The following is a 12361-nucleotide window of genomic DNA, read 5'->3' as shown; positions in this document are numbered from 1 at the left end:
GCACGTAGTCAGCGGCGAATTTGTGCGCTGCGATGTGGTGCTCCACATATTTTTCCAGTGAAGACAGGCCAACGCCACAAACGTCGCATTTCATCACCGACGACACTTCGTGACACGTGCGCGGAGACATCGCCGGCGGAGGTGAAGATGACACTAGGACACTAGGGACGAAATTCATCAAGCACGTGACATACTAGGCACTCCGTGGCGACACGGGGAAAAGTCAAAACTAACTTAGGGAAAGAAAGTCTTCAAGTGACGTCACACGTGAGTGACGTAGCAGTGACGTCATCTATTGTTCGCGAGAGAGCCCAGACTCCGGCGAAACGCATGTCCATGGAGGCGCGCAGCGGAAACCACCTGACATTCACGCGCGCTCTGATCCCCGTTCTGCGCATGCGCGAAAAAAAAAAAAAAATTGCAGTGCTAGGGATCTTTCTTCTTTCAAACTTTAGGTACTCCCTAGATACTTCAGTCACTTCAGTGAGTCGCGTTTTTGATCTGTTATCCCTAGGTTATAGCTTGTTATGTCGGCGGGCCCGAGTGTTCTGTGGCGGGCCGCTCGAGCGCGGGAAATATGGGAGTTGCGAGCGAGGTAAGTCCTCAAATAGCCGAAATTAAAGGCGCGTTAATCTGACGTAGACAGGTTTAACGCCAAAGCGTTTGCCGGGTTAATCTACGGAGGTACACGGCTGTTAAAACGCGATCCATTTTTGCGACACCCGGCGGGCGTTCGAGGTCGCCGAATCGAGCATTTGTCACGCAGATTGATTGCTTCGATTTAGATTGCGTTATACAGAGCCATTCTAAGACCGCTATACACGAAAACTGCGGTTCGACGACTAGTTGCTCACTCGTCGCCTCTCTCACTTTGTTGATAATCTGACGGCATTCCCCCGGGATATTGACTAAAAAGGTTGGAGTGTGCGTTAGTACTATGCACGCCGAAAAGTCCGGCACCTTTCGCGGTGTAAGAATTAGGGAAAGATCTTTTATTTATGGAGGTGCCCATTCCAGTTCCCTGATGGATCTGCGGAGTCGGATATCTGGCACTGCGGAGAACCGAGCTGATTGCAGTACCAGCACTCTGAAGAAGTTTCGAGGCAAGGCAAGACTGACTTCACGTGTGGAGTGGAATCATGTTGATATTCGGTGCAACTTTGGTGTGCTCACTGTGTTCAGTCAAAAAACATTTACTGATACATTGATTTATAGTCAGCTGCCTGCTCCTGAAATATAGAAATCTTGTGGTTCTCTTGGGCAGAAGAGATCTTGCCATAATCACTGTCACGGCCAGAAGTGACGCTGGCCATGGCACAGAGTTTGCACACATCTATGTCTTATATGTATATAATGTAAGGTACCCATAAAAGGGGATGGCGGATGTAAATGGTGTGTGCTCGGCTTGCAATGGAGGCAATTGATTCACGAATAACTTCTACGTTTTCCTGCCTTTGTGTGATCGGGGCCAGGGCTTTAAGTCGGGCAGGGGGGGGGGCAGCCGCCCCCTCCATTTTATGAGGAGGGGCTCGCCCCCTCTCTGCAAGTCACCTGTATAGCTTTGCGGCACCCATTTAACAAGCGCTGGAGTTGATTTTTTGCGCAAGAGTGCTTTCTGCGGGGAAATTATAACTCTCCAATTTTCCGAGACACTGCACACAACGGGTCACCACCGTGTTCGACTAAGCTCCACTAGCAAAATATAATCCTTTCATGTTTAAGATGTCCCCGCCGCAAAGGTGTATTCACAATACCGTATCTACAGCTTAATCCCGAGCGTTCAGTTCGTCAACAATAGTTACTTCTTCGCGGTAGCAGGGCTCAGCTTGGGAGAGCGGAGCTCGTTAATCAGCGTATCGCTACACCTCTGTTTTTAAAGTATTTCTGACGGTAATGCGCTGCACAGCCAGATAAAAGACCTCCAGGGGTCAGTAATATCTGCAACAGAATGTCTTTTCAACTGTGAAAAGGAATTCTAGAAAAAATCCGGGATGACTTGTGGCGTAGGTGGCTGTTTTGGTCGGCGGTACATGGCAGTATGAAAAGCTTTTGGAGGGGAGGGGGGTGGCTGAAGCCCCATAAGCCACCTCCCTGGCTACGCCCCTGATACATACATATATATATATAGGGAAAGTCGCACTCAATTTGATGTGATATATCATATACAGAGATAGAATTTGCTTAGCAGTGTTTCATAACATTATAGAAGAAGTACGGTTATATGTGGCATACACTGGGACAACCATACATACGCATGTTATGCACGTCATAGTGTTACAAGCAACATTTTTTATACGTTCACCACATAACTTTATGCATGAATACAATTATCTCGATGGCAGCCTTCCCAATAGTATAGATTTCTATCATTCAATGAAGTTTCGTTAATGTCTAAAAGCTGCTCACTAATAATTGCGTTTTTAATATAGGTAATAGTAACTGCGCCTTTTCTTTTCCATAATCAGTGCTACTCTTTCCTTCACATATTCAGGTTTGCGTATATTATATTTTACCTTGTTTGCCCCTAGTTGGAATAGCGCTTCTAATGCATTATTACTTGACTATTATTGCTAACTTGTCAACCATGAATTATCTTTTAAAAAGTAAGAACTTGTGGTACTGAGGCATAGTACATACTTTATACTCCTATTTGTAGTATTTGTATTTGCAACATTTCTTGGCCACTCCAAGTAGACACACCTATGCAAACGGTGTAAGCGTGAATCGTCTTTGAAGAAATGTGGGTGATTATAACGTTAAAATACTCCGCATTGGTTGTCAGCTGTTTATGACTGGTCGAAATTTTCTGGGTTACGCACACAGCACCTGCTTGTAACGTGATGCAACATATGAGGCGAAAATTATCCATCGCGTAATGACGACTTATACACGACTGCGTAAAAAATTAAGATAATACACTATTTTTAGTGCAGCATAGTTTTGGCCTTTGGTTCTTCGCCATTCGTCAAAAATTTTTGGTGTGTCATAAAATCACCTGCTTGGTATGCGACGTCACAAACCTGTGAAATCTTGCAGAGTTAAAATGATGTGTGCACACTAAACAGAGCATTACTATGCTGAACAAAAGCTAAACTTTTTTGGAATGACCGGACAGTGTCTCATTCTGAACGTAATTCAGGAAGGCTGCCCGCCGATCACATTGGCAGCGGCTACTTATAGCGGTTGGTGAGATGGATTCATATGAGTATCATAAATATTTTGAGATGCAGTATAACGACGTTGAGCTGTTTCTACATGTATAGAACTCTGTGAACTCATCCTTGCTCAGAAAAAGAGAGATAGACAAACCTAGAGCTCTGAGTGTATGCGCTTCTTTGCAGTCCAAGTTGTATGTTGCGCTGTACAAGGTAGTTCAAGATGAATAAACCCAACTATCCCGACTTCCAATTCAATCTCCTTGGTCCAGAAAACCGTGGACACTGACCATCTCCCTGGTCCGGTAGGTCAGTGAGGGGTAAGCTTGAAAGTGGGGATCCCAATCGCTCTAGTCACCTACCTTATTTGTCACCTTGCAAGCCTCTGTGATTGCTGCAAGCTACCGTATGATAAGCAAGGTGAAGAAGGTTAATCAGAGACTAAAGCAGAAATCTTTTCTAGCTCTTCTAGTTCGGCCCAACTAAAACACTCAACACTTCTGCACATTCATTGACTCAATGCAGCTCAAAGCTATTCTTTTTCGAATAAAGAAAATAAATTCCCTGAAACAGGAACAATATTTGATCGGTCCACAAAATGTTTACTGGTTTCCTCCCATATCTGCATTGTCGATGATGTAAACTTAGGCTAGGCAGAGCCGAACAAAAGCATGACAGAGTGCTCCTACATTATAGCACCCCTGCTTAACGGTAGCCTCCTCTGCAATGGGTGAAAGCATCGCATTAGCGGCAGTGGCATAGGCAGAAATTTTTTTCAGGGGTGGGGGCACCTCCTAGATCCGACATTGGGTCTGGGCGGATAAATGGGGTCGAGTGTCATTTTTTGCTCTGTATCCCATGGAAATAAAAATTTTCGGGGTGGGGGGCACGGGCCCGGTGTGTCCCCCCCTGGCTACGTCACCGATTAGCGGCCTGCACCTTGAGAGCCTACGGTGCGTAGTCCTGAGACACGGAGGACAATCCTCACAGCAGAAGCGTCGGACAAATTTCATTATATGATTACGTGATTGCCGTGTTGAATGATTGCTGTCTTAGTTGTTGGTTTCCCAGTGTGTAGCATACAGTGACCACTTTTTAAGGTAGGGGGGCTCCGCCCCACTAACTTTTCTCAAAGGGGGGGCTAGCGCCCCCCTGGTAGACGCGCTTATGAGTGCAACACTTACATCTGTGCTAGATCAGAAGCAGGTGTAGCCTTACTGTGCAGGAGGCAGCCTTTCGCGGTTGCTCTGTGTTTGTGGTATCAGATTGGTTAAACTTGAGGCTCTAGCTGATCAACAGGCAGCGAAGGAGAGGTGGCCTCGAATGTGAATGGCAAGCAAATTTCCCTGTTATGTTGGTTTCCCTTGTCAAGCACAGAATGTCTAAATTGTCTGCATGTACAAAACTCATTTTGTTTCTAATAACAGCCAGATAAGCAGTTGGAGACTCCACTTGCTTAACTTTTCCAGGCAGCCACTTCACCGGTTCATCTCACATGGCATGGACCAGCCCAAGGCCACTAGCTACAGATTATTGCGGCTTCCTTTTGCGCTTATCAGCTTATTGTTTCACCCTTTCTTCTTTGGTCATGGCCCTTGTCAGATTGACAGAGAAAATCTGGTTTACAATTGCTACAATTCTGTCAATGTCGTCCTGGTGAATGTGTGTGGCATTATTCACTAGCATGAGAAAGTTATGTATTCTGTGCTGCAAGGTCCTTGTACTGCCTTTTTCTCTGTCCTCCAGCAACAGCTTGAGCAGTGCTGTCTTTGTAGTCTGTACAGCGCGCCCAGCTACCCTATTGGACTGCAGGTGGTATGGAGGGTTGAATGTGTACTTTACATATTGCACGTTCAAGAAGTCTTGGAACCCATCTGCATGAAATTGTGGCCTGGAATGTAATAGCACTTCTAAAGGCAGACCATGTGCTGCAAACAGAGACCTAATTACTGCAACTGTCATGATGGCCATTGTTGAGCTACACACTTTAACTTACAACCACTTGCTGTACACATCAAAAAGGAACAATTTCCCTTCTTTCTTGCCAAAGTCAAGGTGCACCCTTAATGATAGGTGTTTGCACATTTTGCACAGAGCCAGATGTGGTAGCTGTGTTGAATTTGTACACTTCATGAAGTGCCGCACAGTTTCTTTCAGGTCGAAAAGCGTAGTTAGGGGTTCATGGTCTGTTAGTACATTAAAAGCTCAACCATACAAGTGGTAGTGAAATTTTTTCACACCATACGCAGTGCTGAAAGGTTATTTCTTTTTTTTTACCTGGCCATAACTGCATTCAGTATGTGACAGTGACCGTGACACAGATGCAGTTGGCATCTCCTTTCCATCCACTACATGGGATAAAGTCAGCACCCACCAAGAATGTATTCCATTGCATCACACATTCGCCATATCTCTTTTTTTTTTTTTGACAGTATACAGCTCAAGCGCACTCTCATTGGTCAGAATTTCTTTAGAAGCCCTAAGTGCACCATGAGACTGATGCGACCAATGTCATGCTGTTTCTCTACGCAACAAGCCATGCAGGGGTTCTTGAACCATATCTAGTTTAGGCAAAAGTGTTGAGTAGAAATTAATCAACCCCAAAAAGGCTTTCAGTTGAGTTAAGTTGTCCAGACTCAACAATTGCTTTGTGACTGCTACTTTGTCTGTAGTGGTAATCATTCTTGTCAACTTCATGGCCTAGGTATCTTACTCACTGTAGGAACAACTTGCAATTATCAGTGTTTATCCTTATGTTGTAGTTCTTCAGGGTGTATGAACGCTTGCTCCACCCTTTCATTGCATTGCCTGCAGTGACGTGGCATGCAACTGCCGCACCCCCAGCAAGACGACAGCAAAGTCTTTTATTTATTAAGTGCGTAGCACTTTAGGGGCCCGCCTTGTTGTCCATCCGTAGACCTCATGTGGCGTAATCACGCTCAAGATCAAGTGTTAAATACAGGGCTAAAGCAAGGCTAGCAATGCTCAAAATTGGATTCGAGTAAACAAACAATGTCTAAAATAATGTCATTAACAGAAATAATCAAGAAGTTATCGCAATAATTAACTTAGAATTGCTAAAACACTTTGAGAACATGCGACTGACACCCACGCTTCTCAAGAGAGTGCGCTACTGCCTCGCAAAGCGCGCAATCGCTCCCCTGACCAGCGCTTCTCTGCTGCCTTCGTCACTTCGTCAGAAGGGGGAAACAACCCGGCGGCGGTTGCTGCAGACGACACGTAGCTCAACTGCCGTAACAGGCAGGAAGTCGATAAAATGCAGCAAAAAAATGCCGGGCCTGCGCGGAAAGCGCAGCACAGTCAGCGAAAGCTGGAAGAGCGGCATTTCTAGAGCCCGTTGTAGGGCTGCTAATACCTAGTACAATAGCAAGATACCTACTACTCCATGATTCATAATTTTTGTGAAGCTGGGAAGCACTGACTACGCCACTTTACATCACTTTGCGGAGAAGCGAGGAACCAGCTTCACATCTGAAAGGCATTTTTATGTGCACTTTGTTGATGCGACGACGGATGGATGGATGGATAACTTTATTGAGGTCCTTCATTGCGCGCGATTAGCACGCGCCGGAGGACGACTGATGACGAAGAATTACAGCTCAGCCCTGTGTAATGGGTTTGAAGCTTTAAATGACCAACTAGTTACACAATTCGCATTGTGTGATGCCCGGTCACTATTTCACTCTCCCACCACGCTCTATAAAATACGTTAATGTGAGAAAGAGAGAGAGAGAAGGAAAGAACTTTATTGAGACCCTGAGGAAATAGATCATGGGGGCCCTATGGGGTTCCTTGGCAACCAATACAAGTGCACTTGGGAGGAACCCACTACGCTATAAATCATAATTTTTTTGAAGAAGGCAAGCAGCAACTATGACATTATTCGTCATTCTGCGGAGAACCGTGGTATTCGCCAAACACCTGTAAGGCCTTATTTGCACTTTGTTGATGCTGTGCCTGATGACGATGAAGAATTATGGCAGAGCGCTTTGTAATGGGTTGGACGCATTCAACAACCCACTCATTACGCAGTTCACATTGTGGGACACCTGGTTACAGGATTTGCGTTGTGTGACGCCTGGTAGTTATTTTGCTCTTCTACCATGCTATATTACATATGTTAATGTGGTTCCTTCTCGACATGAAGCCTCTATAGGGTCTTTTTCCGAAGCACCGGCATGGCTCTGAGGTAAAATACTGGGCTCCCACGCAGAGGGTCCAGGTTCGAACCCTGTTCCATCTTGGATATTTTTTTCTTATTTCGTGCGATAGCGGTTACGAACACCGGCGGCGGACAACTACGGCGCCAAAAACGGCCGGTGAAACGATCTCATAACAGCTTTCGCTGTAAAAAGTACTGCGCGTGTCACACACCGAGTTAGCGAATCTCCCTAACAAGATTCTACTCATGCAAGGGAAACCCTACATGCTTACCTCAAACATTGACATTATCCACAGTTTCGTAAACAGAGCAGCGGAAACTCTATAAACAGGAATTAGTGAGTGCCCGTGCTACACACTTCGTTAGGTTTCACAGTATTGGAGCTGTTTTTTGCTTGTTTTAGAGTACAATTCTGCGGGGCAAATTTGTTATTTATTTGTTTATTTATTATTATCAGGGGCGCGAAACAATATGTTGGTATATTTTCATAGCATGAACACATTCTTTGAGGCAAAAAAAACTACCGTAAAATGCCGAGCAAGCGCTCCCCCATGCGGCGAAGGATAATTCGACCAGATTTAGGAGGGGGGTGCTTGCTCGGTCCCGAACCGAAATTCAAGATGGCGGCCGGAGAGCCGCTATAAATAACAAAAAAAGATGGCTGATCCCTCTGTCATAGGAATCGGGATAACATGAAAGTGAAACATGTCACGGATGTAGTTGGTTGTTTATAGTGCATTGGTATATGAGAGCTTGTACCATGTCTCCTGTTGTTTGGCAGATATAGCACCGCTTGATGTGAACGCCCTCACGTTAACGCCTAGTGGCACATCTCCGTACCGACGACTAACGCCCAAGATCAAGATTTAACCATTGCGGTAGGTGAAATTGTCATTATATACCCGGACACCGCATATGGTGAATCCCGTGCAAAGATGGCATCAACAAGCGCATAGTAAACACTGATACTCGATATGCATTCCTTCAAAGCGTCGTGAAACGCGAAGAGGAACGCTACGCGCGTCGTGTCATCCCTCTAGCCTGGCCGTTAATTCTCACAGGGCGAGCGGGGAACGCGGTGCGAGAGCCAGGCAAACGTCGGAGAGCTACTTTTCGATATGGATGGATGCTATGAGCGGCTAAAAGCACCACCTTGCGGTGTGTTAAAGCGCTGGTTAAAGCGTTGACAAAGTTACACTTCTGTTGCAAACGCGCCGAATGCGACGGCTGTAGCAACGGCGCGTATTTTTTTTTTTTTTTCGAGCCTGGTTGCGCACGTTACCGCCCCATTATAAAGAGGACGCTCTATCCAAGAGCACTGTGAGAGGAAAGTGTGACAGATAAAGGTCTTCTGGTGGTACATCGTTGACACCGGAGAGCCTGGCGTGCAGCGCACCTTCCTCCGAACCATCTATACTCATCTCAGCACTGTGGAAGCTGCAGGGCGTCTTAGCCAATGGGAAACTCGAAAGCCCCTCGAGATCTATTCATCCGTGTTGCGTCGTCTGCAGGGCGTCTCTTTGGCGTCGGCTCACCTGCTTTTTCGGTACTTGCTCTCCATAGTTGACATAGGTTGTTTTCACGCCAGAAAATGTTAATAAATAAATAAATAAGGCTAATAACTCCCCTCACCCCTATCTACACGTAGTGTGGCTATTTTAACGTTACGTATATTACAGCATTCGCGAAGTGTGTAACATTATATCTTCCAACTAAAGTCACTAAGGCTCAGTTATGGTACTGCCGAAAGTAGCTTGATACTGACAACCCGACAGCTCAATATTTAGTTCCCGTTACAGTTTGTGGGTGCTTCAATGCGTAACGTACTGTGCGTGCCCTCAGTTGAGCAATAAGTGAATAAACAAAACATGCTTTTCAACGTAAAATCGTGCTGCAGTGTTTATTGCGTAACTGGTAAAGAAAATGTTACGGGAAAGTTTTTTCAACTTTTATAAGTCACCGCCATTCGAACTGTTCATCGTCCATACTGTCCTCCTCCTCCTCAGTTGTGTCCTCCCCTAAATTGACTACGACTGCTTGTTGGTTGCCTACTACATCGTCAATGATGTGGTTCATTTGCTTCATCTTGTAGAACTCGTTGTTGGGCTAGTTGGTGCATTGCATCAAGGAATTATACCAGCCGAAAACAGACGAACACAGGAAACGGTGAAGGAGACAGGAAAGTGGCTAGACTACCAACTCATTTAATCACCAAAGCGAGGCTCAAATATATACACTCATGCGGTCACATGGTCATATCACTGTTGCTCTTTACATCAACCGAACTAACCATATAGGCATAACACAAAACATGGCATGCTATTACTGTGTGTCATCTTCGCATCCTCACTTCCTTCTCGAGGTTACAAAAAAGATTGTAGGAAATCTTCTTCCATTCTGTGCAATGCCGCAGAGCTATCACTACAACATGCTTCGCCCTTCATCGCAATGTGAAAGGCCTCAAGTATTTCACGTGCCATTTTCTCGATGACAGGAAACGGTGAAAGTCACCATTTCCTGTGTTCGTCTGTTTTCGGCTGATATAATTCCTTGATGCTTTATCTTCTCTTCTTCCTCAACCACATGTTTAACATAGTTCTTCCACTTCTGCGGACTTACTTGTGCTATGGCCTCTGCAACGTGTTTCTTCAGCGCTTCCATTTTAATTGCCCGGTTCGCAGAAGCCACAAAACGCTTCATATTACTCCACACCAGCTCTATGGGATTGAGCTGGCAGTGATACGGTGGTAGCCTTAAAACGAGGTGTCCGGCTGCAGCAGCAATACAGTCAACACGATATGAGTTGCCATCTACTTTCACAGTCTGAATAAGCTTCATCAGCTCTGCCTTTACCATATTGTCACTCCACGGAACCCCCTTTTCTGAAAGCCATGCCTGCATTTTCCTTTTGAGGTTACTCATGCAGGGGACCTTTTCTTGCCTCACGGAGTGATACGGCGCATTGTCAAGGACAATCGCGCTGTTCGGAGGAAGGCGTGGTAGTAGAGTTTCTTCGAACCATTTTCATAGTGGGGGCCGTTCATCCCTTCGTGATAGTCTCCTGTGCCCTTTTTTGCTTGATATATTTCTCCGGCACCTTGCACAAAGCCATTCTCGTTTCCGCAGCGCATCACGATCAATCGGGCTCCCTTGCACTCGGGTTCTTCAGGCCAACTGAAAGTCCAGCCTTTTTTGCTTGTTCCGCAGTTTTGACACTCTCGTCAACCCACACCTTATCTGTTGTGTGCCCTACGTTAACCCATGTTTCATCAGTGTAGACAATTGGCTGTACTTGCCGCCGCAATTCTTCTATTTGCCATAAGTACTTGCATCGGCACTGAACTATGTGAGTTGCCTCAATAAGGAGGGCGTTGCGAGACCGTTTCTTAAACCGAGAACCTATCTTCCTCAGCATGCGATGCATTGTTGCAGGTGAAAGTGAAGGCAGAGTTTCATCCTCGTTGAAGTGAGAGGAAAACTTTTGCACCGTGGGAATTGCACAGTGGGGATTTCAGTTGAGAGTAGCTAGAAGGAGTGGACCACGACCCGGAAGACAACTCATGAGCCTCGACCCGAACCGACCCGAACAACGAGCCCCTAGGCCTGCGACATCATGGACTCACTTGTGAGATGAGCTACACCCTTTTTATATATTCACGAACTTAGCGAAGCGGGAAGCAGCGAGTTGGGACGTTGCGCAGTTTGACTAATTATCTTCGCGCTCTCGTGCTAATCGTGTGGTTTTATTGTCATTGATATCTATCCTGTATTCTGCAATGTTGTCGCGAGTGTTGTATTCTTTTGTTATGACATTGTGTGGCGTGTGCGGAGAGCCTGTTTGTATGTCAGTCATAATTACTATTAATAATTTGTTTGTAAACAAGGGAAGCTCGTTGCCTCTCTTCCTTCCCGGCCCCAGCACGAATCCTTTTCGAGTAGAAGTTGTTGAGACGCATAGCCAAGAGGTGTGAGCGAGAGTAGATAGTGGCGACCTTAGCGTTGGTCGAGTAAAGGGACTTGGCTTCCCCCTCTTTGGCGGTCGATAGCAAGGGGGGGACGTCTCACAAGTGCAACCCCGGACGGCGACCGACACAAACGAAAGTAAATTTGGACTTCTTTACGTGCCGCGACATTAGGCTGTGATTTGGACTCTTTATTAGCGATGTCGAATCATGTAATATAGTGGGCAGTGCTTTTTGTGTGTATTCATTATCATGTTCGTTCAAGAAGTAAATAGTTGAAGTGAATTGTGTATGTGTGCATCCCTCTGGTTTCCTTCAATTTACGGATGGTGATACCATTCAATGTGAGGTTTCGGTGTAAGTGAAGTTCTGACAATAATTCCTGGTTACTGCAGCCTTTCTTGACCCCTTAAATGCACCGAGAAAGTTTATTTCTCGTACCATTCCCGGATCACACTCAATTCAGTGGGTGTTACGAATTCCTGAACTTTAGAACTCCGACTCATCCGTAGCTGTGCACTTTATGCATTTTCGTGCGTGCATATATTGCATAAATATAGTGGCTAAATTGAAAAAAATTCGGGAAGGGTTTGAACCCACCTCCCCCTGTTTACTTTTGCTTGCGGCAACATGCACCGATGGTTTTGTTAAGTGCAAGTAAATCACTTATGTTCATATAAGTCGCCCTTGCGGACTAGCATGATGGCGGTAAATCGGGCTAGTTGGTTGTTCACGATCGTAAAATAACATATTGACGTGAACAGCGCGTGTAATACACAAGGACGAAGAAACGACGAGGACTAGCGCTGACTTCCAACTGAAATTTATTAACCACAAACATAGAAAAACGAGAACAAGTAGGCACACGTGATCACCGCTCATTTGAATTGCGCATGACGCAGTCATGGAGAGGGAACCAAGAGCCAAGAAGAATTATTAGCAAAAACCACGAAACCGCGGAAAGACGTCAGGAGAAGCAACCAGAGTATGTCTAGGTTATCTGGCCGGATGAACTTAGGTAATCTATTTCTTTTTCAGTGAGGGCGATTGAAGGTTTGCTG

General features: G+C 45.6%; 1 long non-coding RNA gene across 1 annotated transcript; it reads left to right on the top strand.

Annotated features, from left to right (window-relative positions):
• The first annotated feature begins 609 nt into the window (after positions 1 to 609).
• Positions 610 to 1266, top strand: LOC119384096 (uncharacterized). Its single transcript, XR_005181853.1, has 2 exons — positions 610 to 916; positions 1005 to 1266. It is a non-coding gene; the product is annotated as an uncharacterized LOC119384096 (long non-coding RNA).
• Positions 1267 to 12361: the final 11095 nt, after the last annotated feature.

This window comes from Rhipicephalus sanguineus, chromosome 2 (assembly GCF_013339695.2).
Source record: "Rhipicephalus sanguineus isolate Rsan-2018 chromosome 2, BIME_Rsan_1.4, whole genome shotgun sequence".
In the NCBI taxonomy this organism is placed as follows: domain Eukaryota; kingdom Metazoa; phylum Arthropoda; class Arachnida; order Ixodida; family Ixodidae; genus Rhipicephalus; species Rhipicephalus sanguineus.
This window is presented reverse-complemented; position numbering and strand designations above follow the sequence as displayed.